General features: G+C 34.3%; 1 protein-coding gene and 1 pseudogene across 1 annotated transcript in view; both read left to right on the top strand.

The window, feature by feature from the left end:
• CSMD3 (CUB and Sushi multiple domains 3) overlaps window positions 1-16,538 on the top strand; it is a 1,093,095-nt gene that overhangs the window by 94,729 nt on the left and 981,828 nt on the right. The window lies entirely within an intron of this gene.
• Window positions 13,243-14,036, top strand: LOC117034173 (14-3-3 protein sigma-like; annotated as a pseudogene).

The following is a 16,538-nucleotide window of genomic DNA, read 5'->3' as shown; positions in this document are numbered from 1 at the left end:
CTTTTATATGTAAGGCAAAACATTGCTTCCAACAACCACTATGCATCACAGGAAAAAGCTGTCTCATAAGCAGAGCCTAGAAAGATGGCCAAATGCTTTCTCTCATTTGGATGCTGCCAATAGTTAGATATCTGTTTGCTGTGTGCCCTCTTTTTATATTGCCTGTCCTGTCTGAACTGGCTTTTTCTACATCACACTCCAGGAGGATCCATTTATTTCCCATTCCATCTGATGTGTTCCCTCAAACTCGCCCAACTCATGCCCAACTCATGTCCTTCTCAGAGATCCAGCAAGTTCTCAGGCAATCCAGAGAAAAGTTATACTTAGTTCTTCTCTCATGAGACAATTAAACCAACCAATTACTTTCGTATGACTTTGAAAATGTTTCAAGAAAATATTGATTGCTTTCAAGATAAAGAACTTGAAATCCACTGGAGATCTAATAACTACCTCTGAGAGCCAAGGCACAAATCTTTGATTTGTTTTTCCAGTTAAGGAAAGGTGATCTTTAGTTAAGGGGAGAACTGAAGATGTAATGTAACGTTCAATTGTCTTCGGTGATGCTGTGTGTAAGAATCACAGCTGGCCAAAGTTACAAGCTTAGATCCTGTTTTAAATGATTGAAAATCAATATTTTGATATTTTATTATGATTTCAGGCAAATACATGCACAGATTCTTTTTTTGACTATTGAGAGTAAACTATCAAATTCACTATGAATTTGCTGAAATGTGTCGCATATAATCTACTTTATCATATATATTTTAAATTATTTTCCAGCTTTATTGACCTGTAGTTGAAAAACAAAAATTGTATACATTTAAAGCATACAACTTGATGTTTTGATACACCTACACATTGTGAAATGTTTAACACAATCAAGCTAATTAAAATATTTATCACCTCACATAGTTACCATTTTTTTGTGTACAAAAACAATATCTACTCTCTTAGCAAGTTTCAAGTATACAATACAGTGTCTCTTAATATAATCAATTTTATTACCATATACATGTATGTATTTTTTAACATAATAGCTTTTTTCATTGTGTTCTGTGGCCATAAATTGCAATTACCAGTCATTGAGAAATTTACTACATTCAATCACACACTGTCTCTTTCTCTCCTCTTTTCTTGTTTTTTTACCTATTCTGTTTGAAATACTAGCTTTTGCATTTCCAATTTATTCTGCATAAATAGTAGTTCTTTGTTTTACATTTTAAAATTTGCCTACATTCATTTACAAGGTAAAAATATAACTTAATTATATATTTTAATTAAAAATAAGTATCTCAAAGTTATCACCACTTACAGTTTACATGGGCATCACTATAATTCATGCTCTCCACATAAACAATTCAAATATTCCCATTGAAATATTATATTGGTGCTGAAATGACATACACTAGATTCATGATGAGTATATGTGAAATACTAGAAAGACCTCATGCATTTGATATGCATATTCCAATAAGAAATATTTTAAGAAATCAATGTTTAAAGTATAATCCTACAAATACAACAAAATTGTGTTTAATGAAAACATTATTTTACACCTCTTTGGTTTTTAAACTTAAATTGGTTGATTCAAATTCAATTAAATTCAAAATTTCATATCCTTCATTATAGTAGCAACATATGCTAAGTAAAGACAAGTGGCTACTGGGTACCACATTGAATAGCCATGGTCTAGAGCATGTCTGAATTCAATATCCAGTTCTACCACTTACTCAATGTGATTGGGGAAAAATTCATTCTCTAAGTTTCAGTTTCTGTATCTAGAAACAAGGGTGAAAAAACCGGCACACAGAATTTCTGAAAAGGCTAAGAAATATTATGCAAAGTAAATGCTTATGACATGTTTTGAAGCATGATTTGCATTAGGCATTATTAAAGAACCTGCATTTGTTATTTAATAACTGCTAGTAATAAATGACATAAGACACCTTAATAGTTTGCTTTTGGCATTGTTATAAATACAACACAGCTTTCTGTCTTTTTGTTTTCAGTATGCATCCACTGAGACATTTTTCCATGCATTTACACATATAAGAATATACATACATGTGCATATATATGCAAATATGTTTATTTTTATTTCCAGGTATTTTAACAAGTTTAGTTTTTTTACATCGATTTGCTCTAGATTCAGATTCGCCTATATTTATTAATAATATCCAGAAATTTAAAAATAATTTAGATGTAGGGCCAACTTTATTACTTATATTCCATTTCAAATAAAAATTTTTTTATCGCGGATCCTATATATTACTTCAAGGAACATACAGGTAATTTCTTGTGGTTGTGTTTCAGAACACTCAGAAATAAACAATAGTATCATTTAGGTAACTGTAGTGTAGATGTTATTAACTCTTCCCTCATAAGACATGATTTACATTTAGAAATATTGTACATTATATATACTACCTTTGGTTCTATTAAATATGTTTAATAGAGTCAAACTATAAGTACTCTACACAAAATATTTACATTGACTTTCTTTTCATTTTTTTTTTGACATTTGTTGTATTCTTACTAAGAATAGGTGTCATATGTAGTTTATTCATTGGTTCAAGCACTCATTTATGCCATTCATTCAGTACATTTTTATTGTGTTTAATTTTTGTCAAGAGATCTTGGAAAAGGATTGAGAAAATGAAAATTGCCCTAATCTTTCTGACTTTCACTTTAAAGTTGGACATCTTTCTTGTACTTTTTTTTGAGATTCACATCTCTAAAATATATATACCTATATTTATATGTACACATACACTTTTAGAAAAATTGAAGGAGTTGTGGCATTATCAGGTGATTAAATATATTGTTATATGTGACACATATACTTACAACTACATGATGCATAACGATAAATTAATTTTGATACGTTGCTTTTCTTATCTCATATTTCATGAAATTTGTTAAGTTTTGGCTTCTGCAACTCTAATCATACTACTGCTATAGATTGAGATGGAGAAGACTTAGTAAGTCACATACCTAGGATTGGGGAGTAAATTGGGGAATATCAAGATTTTTCTGTGCATTGTTACATTGAAAATGCCCTTGGCATTGGTAAACAGCCCTCCCTCTCCTGGAAAAAAAAAATAGACATTTAAAAAAAACATTTATGTAGTCAGGATCAGCCTGTATCATCCATTAATTTATGTAAGCCCTTCATAATTTAGTTCCAGTCTTAGTCTGTAACTTTCTTTTTCAGAAAATAATTATATGATTTGTCCTTTCTTTTATATGCCTTAGGCATTCTTCCTTTAAATTTCAAGGAGAATCCCCTTGATAGAGTAAATAAATTCTTGTCAAAACTCTGTCTTTAACTCGTTTAAAAAAAATAAATAAGAATTCTTCAATCAGGTATTCATTAAAAAGAGCAAAATTAAGTTTTCTAATTTTGTAAAGCGCCCTATTAAAATCATTTTATGCTCCAGAAAAGAGAGTATTATGTCAAAAGCAGAAGTCAAATCCTGTTTAACAGAGGATTTTCTGATTTTACTTGGCATCTACCTTCAATTATATACAGTGGCCTTTCATTAATTTAAATAGGTGATTCACGTATGTGCGAAGAACAACCTAAGGGTATTTGTATTTATAAATGTGTATTCCTTTAATAAAGATAACAAACTAGAATATTTTGCTACAAGGAAAGCAGATAATATTGGAAAGCTAGGAGATTTGAGAAACAAGTTAGTAGAGAGCTTGAAAAACAAAGTAAGCCACTGAGACAAACAGAAAAACATGTAGTATCTTAAAAAATGAGTAAACCTTAAAAGGTATCCTCCAGCCAGTGATTTTTTTTTTTTAATAAAATAGCTTAAGACTCTCTATTGCAGAATACTATTAATAAAGAGAACCATTTTGTGATTTGGGGAAGAAAAATGTCCTGTCTACTAAGTGTGAAAAACTAATAAGAAACCTTGTCTAAAGAGTGAATTCACTTTAACAGAACCCTTATAAGGTCATTGTGTAGAACTGTTGAGAAAAGCAAAAATATTTCCAGGAATCAAGTAAAATATCTTTGAAAAAAGTATTCAAAGATAGTTTTACTTGATTCCTGGAAATATAAAAAAAAAAAAATGTGATGTTAACAAATTAGAGTCAATTGAATAATTTAGTGTTTCAGTGTTGTATATAATTACTGCTCTCTATAGTCATAGGGATATAAACAACATAACTGCAAATTAGTCTTGTTTGAAGAGAATTTTGTACAAAAATCCTTTATCTACTTTTCTCCCTATAGTCCCTTATTTCCCACATTCATATGCAATATTTTTTTTTAATTAGTAGACCACCATTTATTCATATATACAAGAATCTCTTCCTCTGACGAACATTTCCTAATTCTCTATACTCCAAGTTACTTGCTTTTTTATCCCTCTTATGTTCTCTGGTATCTTATTACAGAGATTTGATATTTTGCTTTCCTTTCCTCTTTGTATCTTTCAGCAAGTGGAGTCATACCTCACCAAAATTCCTCGAAGACATGACTCAATTATCATTGCTACTGCCTGAAAATCCACTGTTAACCTCTCCTAGATAACTGTAAAAGCCTATTTCCTCATCTCCCTCCTTCCATCCTTTTAGCTTCCAGTTTGTTCTCCACATGCTAGTATTTGGTATCAATTCTTTAAAACACAAATTAGTATCATGCATTCTTCTGCCAATACCTCCTTTACACTTTCACCCAAAATACAAAATCATTTTACGGTTTTCCATTGAAATGAAAATGCAATTTAAGCAAACATTTTTAAATTCTTTCTACTCGGTATTGTCTGTTACTTCTAGTCTTTTTATTGTCTGTTCTCTTCTGTTTGAAATACTAGCATAATCTTAAATAGCAATCACCCCACCTCAAGAGAATGCTCACTAACCACTGCCATCTAAACAACTAAAGAATTCAAGTGCTTTTCTTTTTTTTGCCCTAGGCACAACACTGCCTTTGGCAGGTGTGTGGAAATGGAAAATAGGGGCTCTATTAGTTTCCTCTGGCTGGTCTGCAGTAACAAATTATCACACACTTGGTGGTTTCAAACAACACAAATTTATTCTTTCACAGTTCTGGAGGCTAGAAATTTGAAATTAAGGTATTGGCAGGACTCTGCTGACTTCAAAGGATCTATGGGAGAACGCTTCCTGGCCTGTTCCAGGTCTGGTGATGCCATGCATTGTTATATTTGTGACAGCATAACTCTAATTTCTTCCATCTTCACATGGTCTCCTCTGTGTCTCTTTGTGTCTTCTTTTCTGTCCCTTATAAGGATACCAATAGCTGGATTTAGAGCCCAACTTAATTCAGGATGATTTCATCTTGACATGCTTATTTATATTTGCAATTACACTAATTCCAAATAAGTTCACATTCTGAGGGTGGAAATAATGTTTTTGACAAGACACTATTGAGCCCTCTATAGGAGTGCTTTTGTGTGGCAATTTAATAGCAAGCAGTAAACCATGAAAGATGTTACAAGCATCTGTTATTTCTTAGGAATGTAACAGACATTCATGGAAGCTAGAGCTAAAGTAAACCTGTGGTGCTAACAGGATTAATGTGGCTTTAATAAATAAAAAATATTAAGCAATTGAAGATAAACGGTAATTCTTCTTTTCTATAAGTTCTTGTATGCAGGGAATTTCATAGTTTCATTCTGTCTTCCATTCTCATTGACAACAAAAAAGCATGGGTTTAAACCAGAAATCTGGCAATGGCTCTGCCATTTATTAAATGTGTCTACATGGACAGATTTAATTTTCACATTTAAAAGGAGGATGCCAATGTTTGTCTCATAGGTGTTTCTAAGAATTAAACTTGATAATGTCTACAAAACACTTAGTACAATGCTTGGAGTTTAAGGACCGATCAAAAATTGCATTCAATATTAACCCAAACTGATGGTGAATAAATTGAATTTTGTGACTTAATGAAGTATTGCTTAACTTACACACATACTTCTAATTCTATTCAATATACGTAATTGTTCTTTATCTCTGTTTTTCCCAAATCATTTTTAAAACTACAATCAAGTAGTAACTAATTTTTTGACAAATACAATATAAGGTAAAAGATCACTTCCTAGCCCTACCATTTTTCTTTTCATTATTTCCTAGGGTTTTTAACAGTGTAAAACAATTTTTTATTCATGTATAGGTAAATACATACAAAATAAATGTATTTCACTTTTATATTTGTTTTGCAAGTGACCCTCAGGCCTACTTCTATTGTATGTATAAGTAATTACGCCCCATTTCCCCCCAGATCTACAGAGGGTGTCACAAAAATGTATATACATTTTAAGAAAGGAAAACTGTATTAAAATTTTAATACTCAATATAGACTGATAACAAAAGATGAATACAAGTTACATTTGACTTCTGCAGTTAAAAGAGGTGCTCACATTGGTTACCATCAGCGTCCAGACATTTCTGATTACAGCAAACTACTGCTTGAGCAATGCTGAACAAAGTGTCTACTGTGTACATATATTTGGCACCCTCGGTATTCATTTAACTCTTTCGAGTTTCAGTCTGTATTTATAGGAATTATCTTTACAAACTATTATGTAGAAATCATCAAAATAATAGTCACAAAGCACTTCTAACTTTTAAAGTACTTTCACATGCATTATCCATTTCATTTATTATTCACCTACTCATCCAACAAGCACTGCATTTGCAGCATTCTTGGCATTAAGCTGGGTGCTAGGATAAAGAACTAAAAGCCATCCTCTAGCACTTTAGGAAGCAAACTAATGGAGTGTGGTCAGCACTGCGATGGGCATATATGCCAAGTGAAATGATAGTTCAAAAATAAGGTAAAAGTTTTTTTGTTTTGTTTTGTTTGAACATAGAAATTAGCTCTAATGGGAAAAGGAAAATATAGGGAGAAGGAAGAGCAGATGCAAAGGCATGGAGGCTTAATATGAGTGGTTTCTGGGTGTGAACAAGAGGGATGGCACAAATTAAGGGTGTGGAAAACACAAGAGCCAGATCGTAGAGGGCTGGAAAGTCATGTGATGAACATGGATGTTATTCATTAGATAATAGAAATCCACTGAAGAATATTAGGTACAGTGTGATTTTTATCCATATTTTAGAAAGCAGAAAATTAAGAATTAGAAATAAATTGAAGAAGCGTTACACAGGAGGTATGGGGAATAGGAGCTCTTGATAATCCTTGAGAGAATTGGGAAGAGTATGACTTTGCCTTATAAGAGAGGTTGAAAAGAAGGGAATAGCTTTAAGTGACATTAAGAAAGTGACTAATACAAACAAATTTAAAAAAAACAAAAACAAAAACAAAAAAACAGAAAGGGACTAATCCTTGGCATCCAACTGGATGTTGTTTCTCAATGAATGTAAGTGACTTGCTTAAGTTTATTTAAATGGCAATTGTTCACTCTTGAAATAGAACTCTTTTAAAATTATAGTTCTTATCATGTTGCCTTTAGAGAAATGTTTTTATTTTACAGTCTGGAATCTAAGAAGAGTTTAAAGTTGTTTTTTTCTTTTTTCATTTTCCTTTTTTTTCAGGTTTAATTATTATCTCTTAGCTCCTATGTTTCAGTTATGCAAAGCTGGAAAAGAAACTAAAACAGTGGCTTAGAACAACAATGTTTTATCTCAGCATTCTCTGGGCTGCCTGGCCTCAGCTGGGGGTTCTTCTACTCTATGTGGTATTGGCAGGGGTCACTTGGGTATTATCTGGTTTCCCTTTACCTAGGACACTATTTGGGACTGCAACATCCAAAATGGCTTTACATACATATCCTCTTCTGAGGACCTCTTCTGAGGACCTCTTCTGAGGCGGCTGGACAGGCTGTGATTGGCTATGTCTTTCTTCAAAAAGAAGTTAGATTTCTAACATGGTGGCCCAGGGCTCCAAGACTGAAATTGGAAACTGTCAGGCTTCTCAAGAGCTCAGCTCAGAACTGGCTCAGACTTACTTCTGCTACATTCTTTTGGTAAAAGCAATTCATACAGCCTCCCCTGATTTGAGGAGGATAAATAGATTTCACTTCTTAATGGGAGGAGTGGCGTGAGGATATAGAAATGAGAGGGATCACTTGGAGACTTTCTACCATACTGCATCATTGATGCTGCCCATTTTGAAGATCTCCTCTGAAAATAGATATTCTCTTTTCTCTAATTATTATCTTCTTGGATATAGATAATACTAATATAAGGACATATAGTAACACGAAAATGTTTATAAAATAGGTTACTCCTCAGGACAATTTAATATCGGTATACAAGAAATTTATTTTTATTTATTTATTTACTTATTTGCATATACCTGTAAGATATCCTTAAGACATATGGCTTAGATGTCTCTACAAATGCATTTAGCATCTATGCTGTTCCCTGTACCGTCTCCAGTTTCAATATTGATGATAAAATTTCATGAGCTAGCGATTCTTTTGCTCTAAGATATACGTTTTATAATCATCCCACATAGGGGGAAAGAAAAAACAACTCTCTTTATAGTGCATTATTTTCCAATTAGAAACATTAAAAGAAGTAGTTTATATGTCTCTTTGGCATATGTACTGGTCGATGTCAGAAACTGATGTATGAAGTGAATAAAACAAATGATAGAAGATGAAGAGTCATTAGTTTTGCAAGAGCAGGAAAGAATCCTCTACCTCAGACCAAATTTTTTAACTGTGAGGCTCAGAGGAGGCTATTTTTGGGGGAGGTGAGCTGGGGGGTAATGTAATGATTTTATTTTAGAAGGACTAGAGAAGTCTGTCATTCTTCCTTTCTCGCTGATTCTCTCATGGTCTTTCCAATTTGGCTTCCAATATTTTAAATCAAATAGTAGGAAACCACTAATACTATTCAGGATCTGAAATTAATAAATATATTTTATAGTTAAATAGAACAGTATCTATTTGAAGGAGGAAAAATTATAGGAAGTTTATTCTATATTATTTAAGGGTCTTAATGTAATTTAATTTATAAACACACTGAAAATTCTGTATGATACATGTAAGCCTAAAGTTGAAGAGGATGGATTTTAATAAACATAACCCTAAAACACATACACACACCACCACCATCACCAAAAACAAAACAAAAACAAGAAGCAAAGCAAAAATCAAATTGAAGAAAAAAAGGTCTTTGAGCATTCCATGACTCATTCTTTCAGTTCAGTTATGTTACATATTTGGAAGACTAGACCCATTTTAACTGAGAACTATCTGGGTGTAACTTCCTGCTGCTCCTGCCAGAAACACCTGTCCCTTTGCTTTCCAGGGTTGATTTCGTTATTCTTGGTCATCAAGGTATCTTTTTTCAACCTCACCCTTGCTTCCTAAAGCTGTGTTTATAATAATGTCCCAATGAACTGTTTATAAGTCCACAAGTGATTCTCCAGAAATAATTCAGCTTTCATAATTTTCAGTGGCAATATTTGTTTATAGTAGTAATTGTATGCTTTTGAAAATACATTAGAGAATCATGGCTTGAAGCTAGGAAGCAACAGGAGACCACTGATTTCCTCCCTTTGACATTACAAGTTAGTGTTTACATGGAACTGATAATATGTGTCTAAAATATTATTCATATGCCAGATGGATAGGCTTTCCTCCATTGCTTGATTTTTTTGTTCTTCTATTTTCAAGAGGCATATTCTGTTCCTAAGTATTCCTTCATCACTAATTCATTTATTCCATTTTTTTAAAAAAACGATGTTTTTACTCTAGAATCTTTCAAATACCACTGAAAACATCTTCGCTATTCCAAAAGTCTGGTAATTCAATTATTATTGAAAATAGTGAATATCTTAGGAAATTCCATACTAAATGGACAAATCAACACATGACTTGTTACACTATAAAATAGTCCAGTGAACTCAAGAAAGCAAAATTACGTATTTCTTTTTCACCGTGAAAAACCCAAGGAATGGATATTTTGGACAGTCAGTATGGTCTGAGTAACAAAGTTCAAAATATAAGTGCACTCTACAACATGCCAGTTGGACAATATGAAAGATACACTTCAGAAAATATGCCTTGGACAATCTCATCTTTTACCCTAAACCTAAAAATATGTCTTTATCTTTTAGTAGCAAAATTAGAGTAAAAATGAAATGTAAAATAAAAGTTTAACTCACTGAAAAATCAACTCCAATTTGAATAATTATTTGTTTTCCCCCATTCTCTATATTTTAAAGGCCTGGGAAATTTACAACATCAAGTTACATTTTCTCCCATAGAGAGGCAGACACTTCAGCATTAACATGTGTATGATGTTCTGAGATCAAAAATGTCCACCTACTCTGAAAATAATAATTTAGTGTATTTTTATTGATAACAACCTGAGCTAGTAGGTATCCATCTGCTAGCATATTTTGTGCATTTGGGAAATAAGTACTTTTTATTCTCTGACAAATTGGTAATATAATTTTCTAGTGTGTTTAAATGTATATGTTCTAATTCAAAGACAATGGAATAGCTAAATTACATAATAGTTAAAGATAATAATTATAGTAAAAATAACAGGAAGAGGAAAATAGAAAGAGGAAAATAGAAATATAATATTCACTATCCTTAAAATATTATTGGAAGAGGTTTGCAGTTGTTAACATGTTTAATCTTTAAATAGGTACTCTTAGCCTATTTTTATATACAAGGAAGCTGAGACATAATAAAATTAAATAATTTTGCAAAAAGGAGTGCTAGGTTGTGAAATCAGGATATCTGGTTTCAAAATCTGTGGCTCATTGAAAAAGTAGTATTTTCAATAAAACTATGAATTGCATTTTAAAGTTCAATTAAAAAGACAAATGTAGACAAAAAAGTCTCAATTTGAAGAAGATGCCTCAATTATAGAATTCATATTTTATAGAATACATTGTAAAAAAATACAGTGATCTTTGAGAGAAATAAAACCAGGTGGAAATTTTTAAAAGTTTTTCAATGACTATTGCAAAATGCTTTATCTCTATTGTAATAATATTGCATAGACATAGCCCAAGTTAAAACATTGTATTAATGGTGGGTAATAATATAATTTATAATAAAACATATAAAATATATTTCTATTATAAATACATTTTTTATGATGTTTGTCATACCTATTGTTCTGTTTCTTTTCTATAAACCAAAAGTCTCTTTATATCTCTCTTTTTATTTCTTCAATCCATTTGAAGATATGTCATATCGCATACCCCTCAAAATAAAAGACAAGATAAGAAACTACATGTGGAAAAATGAAATGATAATCAGAGTTCAGAAAAAAGAGAAATTTTTCAAAGAGAGATCCTCACTATTTTTTTTTATCAAAGTTTATTGGTTAGTAAAGTTAAAAAGGTTTCAAGTGTACAATTCTGTAATACATCATCTATATATCATATTATGTGTTCACCACCCAGAGTCAGTTCTCCTTCCATCACCGTATGTTTGATCCTCACTATTGTAAGGGATTGAAGTTGAAATTGAAGGACCTACAATTTTATCTTAGCAGAAATGAAGGTAAAATAAGTTTCATTTAAGGAAAACAGTATTTTAAAAAGAAATGGAGGCAAGATAGTTCAAGACTTATTAAAAAATAAAATAAAATAAAAATCAGTGAATTAAGTGGCCAGAGCACAGGTTTCCATGACATTTACGGGGGAAGTTTGAGCAATAACTCTAAAAACATAACTTGTGGTACATGCTGAGGGCTTTATTTGAATTTTTCCCTAGGGTCAGCTCTGTTTTAGGAGGATGTCTCTGATGACAATGTATAGAAAGAATTAGGTGCTGAAGTGACTAATGATGAGATAATGCATTCCCCAGAAAGCAGTTTCGGTAATGGAGATGGATGTTTATTAGGGATTGTTCTTTGGATCAATACCTGTAGAAGGGAAGAGCATTGGGTAGAGTGAGAAATCGAGCTGTTATTTCATCTTAATACAGGGCTATGCTGATTCCACAAAAAAACCCTGGAGCCAGAATATCACTTTAAGCAGTTCTGAGTTGGGATGAATGAGTCAGTCTTTTATATACTCACATTTATCAATCACTTGATGTGGGCTGCCCTGGAAGAAGGTATGTTTGGATCAGGCAGTTTTCTTAATCACAGGCAATCTCCAAAGAGGACTGATAGCTGGGAGTTATCCTCCAGCTGCATTCCATGCAGCTGAGAAAATAGTCCTTTACTCCTGCATCTGGCATCCTAGCATCCACCACAGAATTTCAAGGACAGACAGAAAGGAGACTAAAACATATTAAAATGAGCAGAGTATCAAGTGGAACTAAAATAAAGGATCTAAGGCTCATGTCATTGGAGTCATGAAAAAAGAGAAAATAGGGCTAAAGAAGTACTTAAGGAAATAATGACTGAAAACTTCCTCATTTAGCAAGAGACATTAACCTATAGTTTAAAAAAGCAGAGCAAACTCCAAACTGGATAGGCCCAAAGAAATTCATGCCATGTGCATCATAATTGAACTGAACACAAAATAAACATCTTGCAAGCAGCAGCCAGAGAAGGACACATTACCTATATAGGTGAAGGCAAGTAAGTGTCTTGAACTCAACTTCATCAACCCACAGATGTAACCAAAACTTACAGAACACTATTCATAACACAGGAATACACACTTTTTTTCAGGTATCCAAGGAACACATACTAACATAGACAATATCCTGGGCAATAAAACTTAAACAACTGTAAGTTGAAATCATCCAGAGTGTGTTCTCTGATGAAAATGGAATCAAACTAGAAATCAATAGCAAAATGTTAACAGGAAAACATCCAAACATTTGGAAAGTAAACAACTCACTTCTCTAATAGCCATGGGTTGAAAAGGAAGATTCAAAAGTAAAAAGGAGGGGCCGGCAGGTGGAAAAGGAGAAGAGATTAAAAAGGACAAATTAGCAGTTACAAAACAGTCTTGGGGATGTACAGTACAGCATAGAGAATACCGTCAATAATATGGCAATAACTATGTATAGCAGCAGGTAGGTACTAGTCCGAGAAATCACTTCTCAAATTATATAAATGTCTAACGACTATGCTGTACACCTGAAATTGATATCAAATAATATTGAATGTCAACTGTAATTGAAAAATTAAAAAGGAAGGGGAAGGTGAAATGGAAGAAGAGGTCCAAATTTCCAGGTATGAAATAAGTAAGTCAGCCCTCCTGCTCCAGCCAAAAGGCAGGCAGAGAGCTGGAGAAGCAGAGAGTCCGGCATTGGTCCCGAGGTAGCCAGTTAGTCTGCTGCCTGTCTGTCTGTCCCCAGAGCCATGGAGAGAGCCAGTCTGCTACAGAAGGCCAAGTTGGCTGAGCAGGGCCAACGCTGTGAGAACATGGCAGCCTTCATGAAGAGTGCTGTGGGAAAGCGTGAGGAGCTATTCTGCAAAGAGCGAAACCTACTGTCAGTGGCCTACAAGAATGTGGTGAGTGGCCAGAGGGCTGCCTGGAGAGTCCTGTCTAGTATCAAGCAGAAAAGCAATGAGGAAGGCTCAGAGGACAAGGGTCCGGAAGTGCGAGAGGACTGGGAGAATGTAGAGACCGAGCTCCGGGTGTGTGTGATACCCTGATGGGCCTGCTGGACAGCCACCTCATCATGGAGGCTGGTGATGCTGAAAGCCAGGTCTTCTACCTGAAAAGGAAGGGCGACTATTACCGTTACCTGGCCGAGGTGGCCACTGGTGACAACAAATGCATCATTGACTCAGCCTGGTCAGCCTACCAGGAAGCCATGGACATCAGCAAGAAGGAGATGCCACCCACCAACCCTATCTGCCTGGGCCTGGCCCTGAATATTTCCATCTTACACCACCAGACTGCCAACAGCCCTGAGGGGGCCATCTCAGCGGCCAAGACCACCTTTGACAAGGCCATGGCTGACTTGCACACCCTCAGGCAGGAGTCCTGCAAACAAGCACCCTCATCATGCAGTTGCTGCTAGAGAACCTGACTGTGGACGACTGACAATGTCACGGAAGAAGGAGGAGCCCCACAGCTGAGCTGTGCCTGCTACCCTCCCTGCCCTGCCCTACCTGTTCCTGTCTCCCACCCCAGCAGAGTGGACTAGGATGGGCTGAGAAGTGTAATCCTTCTTCCAGAATGCTCTGCCCTAGCTCACAGAGTCTCCACAGAGAGCCAGAGGACCCCACTCTTCCTGCAGCCATCAGGTGCTACTAACCACTGGTCATGGCATTTCCCTGCTCTCTGCATCCCCTCCTGGAGACACTGCCCATGAACCAGGCCACTTCTTTTCCCCTCTTGATTCCCTCCTGCACCGGCTGCCTCTGTATACTAAAAATTGAAGAGTGTTCCACCCTTGTAGCTGAGAACTGGACCATGTGGCAGAGGTTGGAGATGAATATGTGTGTGTGTGTGTGTGTGTGTGTGTGTGTGTGTGTGTGTGTGCAAGAACAAGACCCAGAATGAGAGGTCAAGCATGTCTGCTAGGTGTGACCATGTTTCTCTCCCTAAAGTTCCTCTGTTGGACTCGAAAAATATAAATAAAAGTAAAAATAAGTCATGGGGATGTATTGCAGAGCATATAGTCAATAATGTTGTGATAATATGGTATAGTGTCTGAAAATTGCTAGACTTATGGTGATCACTCCTTTAGGTATAGAAATGTTGAATAACTATGGTGTACCCATGAAACTAATATAATATTGTGTGTTAACTATATTTTTAATACAAATCTTTTTACGAAGTTAAGGTGTGGAAAATACAACATAAGGCAATTAAAAACTGTTAAAGACGGAATCTGTGGAAAGTTGTAATGCCAATTTTTGATACAGATTTTCAAAAAACACATACTGAATCACCTAGATTAAGTTTTGCTTCCATGTGTTCTTACAGCAAATCGTGCTTACGCCAATCATAGCACTAACATATTCTATAATAATAAGAATCTACATTTCCCTGCTGGTTTATGTTGCAGTTTTTCAGTTCCATAGAGACAGCCTAAGATAATGTCCTTTTTATCATGGCATATGTGATGAAAACATGAACAAATGTGGAAGAAAGATCATCAAGGAAGATGAGTCAAAACTGAGATGATGCTTCACATGTACTATAAGGAACAATAAGGTGCTGGGAATGTATGAGAGCAATGAGCTATAAAGAATAAGCAAAATTGTTCAATTTAGTAACATATACGTGAAAGGCAAAAATGGATTACCAATGAATAAACAGAAACCTAAGTAACTGTGTCTTAAAAGAGAAGTGAAAAAAGATAAAGAATTCATTTAAAAATCTTAAGGATATGGAGAGGCAATTCATTAAAACAGAATCATGAATGAATGAGAAGTGCATGACAAAATATTTGATCCCAATAGGATTCAGAGAAATGCAAAATAAAATAGTAAGACAACATTATTTGCCTTGCATAATTAGCCTTGTGAAAAATCTAGTGTTACCAAAATTGGGGTTGGAGGTGAGAAACACTTCGTAAACTGGTGATAGTACAGACATTTTTACATTTATTGGAGATAGTTTGGCTATATCTATCAAAATTTAAAATCCAGCACTTCCATTCCTGGAATTCCGTCTGAAGGCTATTTCACACAAGCACATAAGGATGTGTGTCCACAGTTGCTCTTTATGTGTTTGTAACCACAAAGAATAAAGCTTTTAATAGGAAATTTATTAAATAAATTATAGTACAGGCATACCCTATGCCATGTAGCTATTTAGTCGTTACAAAAGAATGAAAATGTATACATGAGAATTAGGAAAAAAATCAGTGACATTTTACACAAATCAATAAAAAAGATTCAGAAAAATATGCACTGTATGACTATTTGTTAGAAATATGCATACAACGTCAGACAATTAATTTCACGAACTCATCCTAGAAAAAAATGCCACATACCTAATTGCTGAATATCATCACTATGGTCACTTTCCAAGTACTCCCCTTGGAAAGCTATGTACCGACTCCAGTGCCTAGTCCACCCTTCAAAGCAATTTTGGAACTCTTTTTCTGGAATGGCCATCAGAGCTGTCATCCTATTACCCTTGATGTCCTGAATGTCATCAAAATGTGTTCCTTTCAATATTTCCTTTATCTTCAGGTAAAGAAAGAAGTCATTGGGGGCCAGATCAGGTGAGTAGGGATCCTGTTACAATACAGTTATTTGTTTACTGGCTAAAAACTCTCTCACAGACAGTACTGTGTGAGCTGGTGCATTGTCGTGATGCAAGAGCCATGGATGTTTGGCGAAAAATTCAGGTCATCTAACTTCTTCACGCAGCCTTTTCAGCACTTCTAAATAGTAAACTTAGTTAACTGTTTGTCCAGTTGTTATAAATTCATAATGAATAATCCCTCTGATACAAAAAATAAGGTTAGCAAATCATTGCAACAAGTTCGCGAACTTAATTGTCGAAACTTGTGTATTTGTGTGTGCCCAGAAATGGCCTGGAATAGAAACACTAAGTTAATATCAATGACTAATCTTGTGAAGAATAAATAAATAAGGGGAGATTTTGTTTTACATTAAAAAAGAAAACAACTCTATTTACTTCTGATTATTTTGTGTGGGAAAAGTATAAACCTTCTATTAGGAAAATG

This window comes from Rhinolophus ferrumequinum, chromosome 14 (assembly GCF_004115265.2).
Source record: "Rhinolophus ferrumequinum isolate MPI-CBG mRhiFer1 chromosome 14, mRhiFer1_v1.p, whole genome shotgun sequence".
In the NCBI taxonomy this organism is placed as follows: Eukaryota; Metazoa; Chordata; class Mammalia; order Chiroptera; family Rhinolophidae; genus Rhinolophus; species Rhinolophus ferrumequinum.
This window is presented reverse-complemented; position numbering and strand designations above follow the sequence as displayed.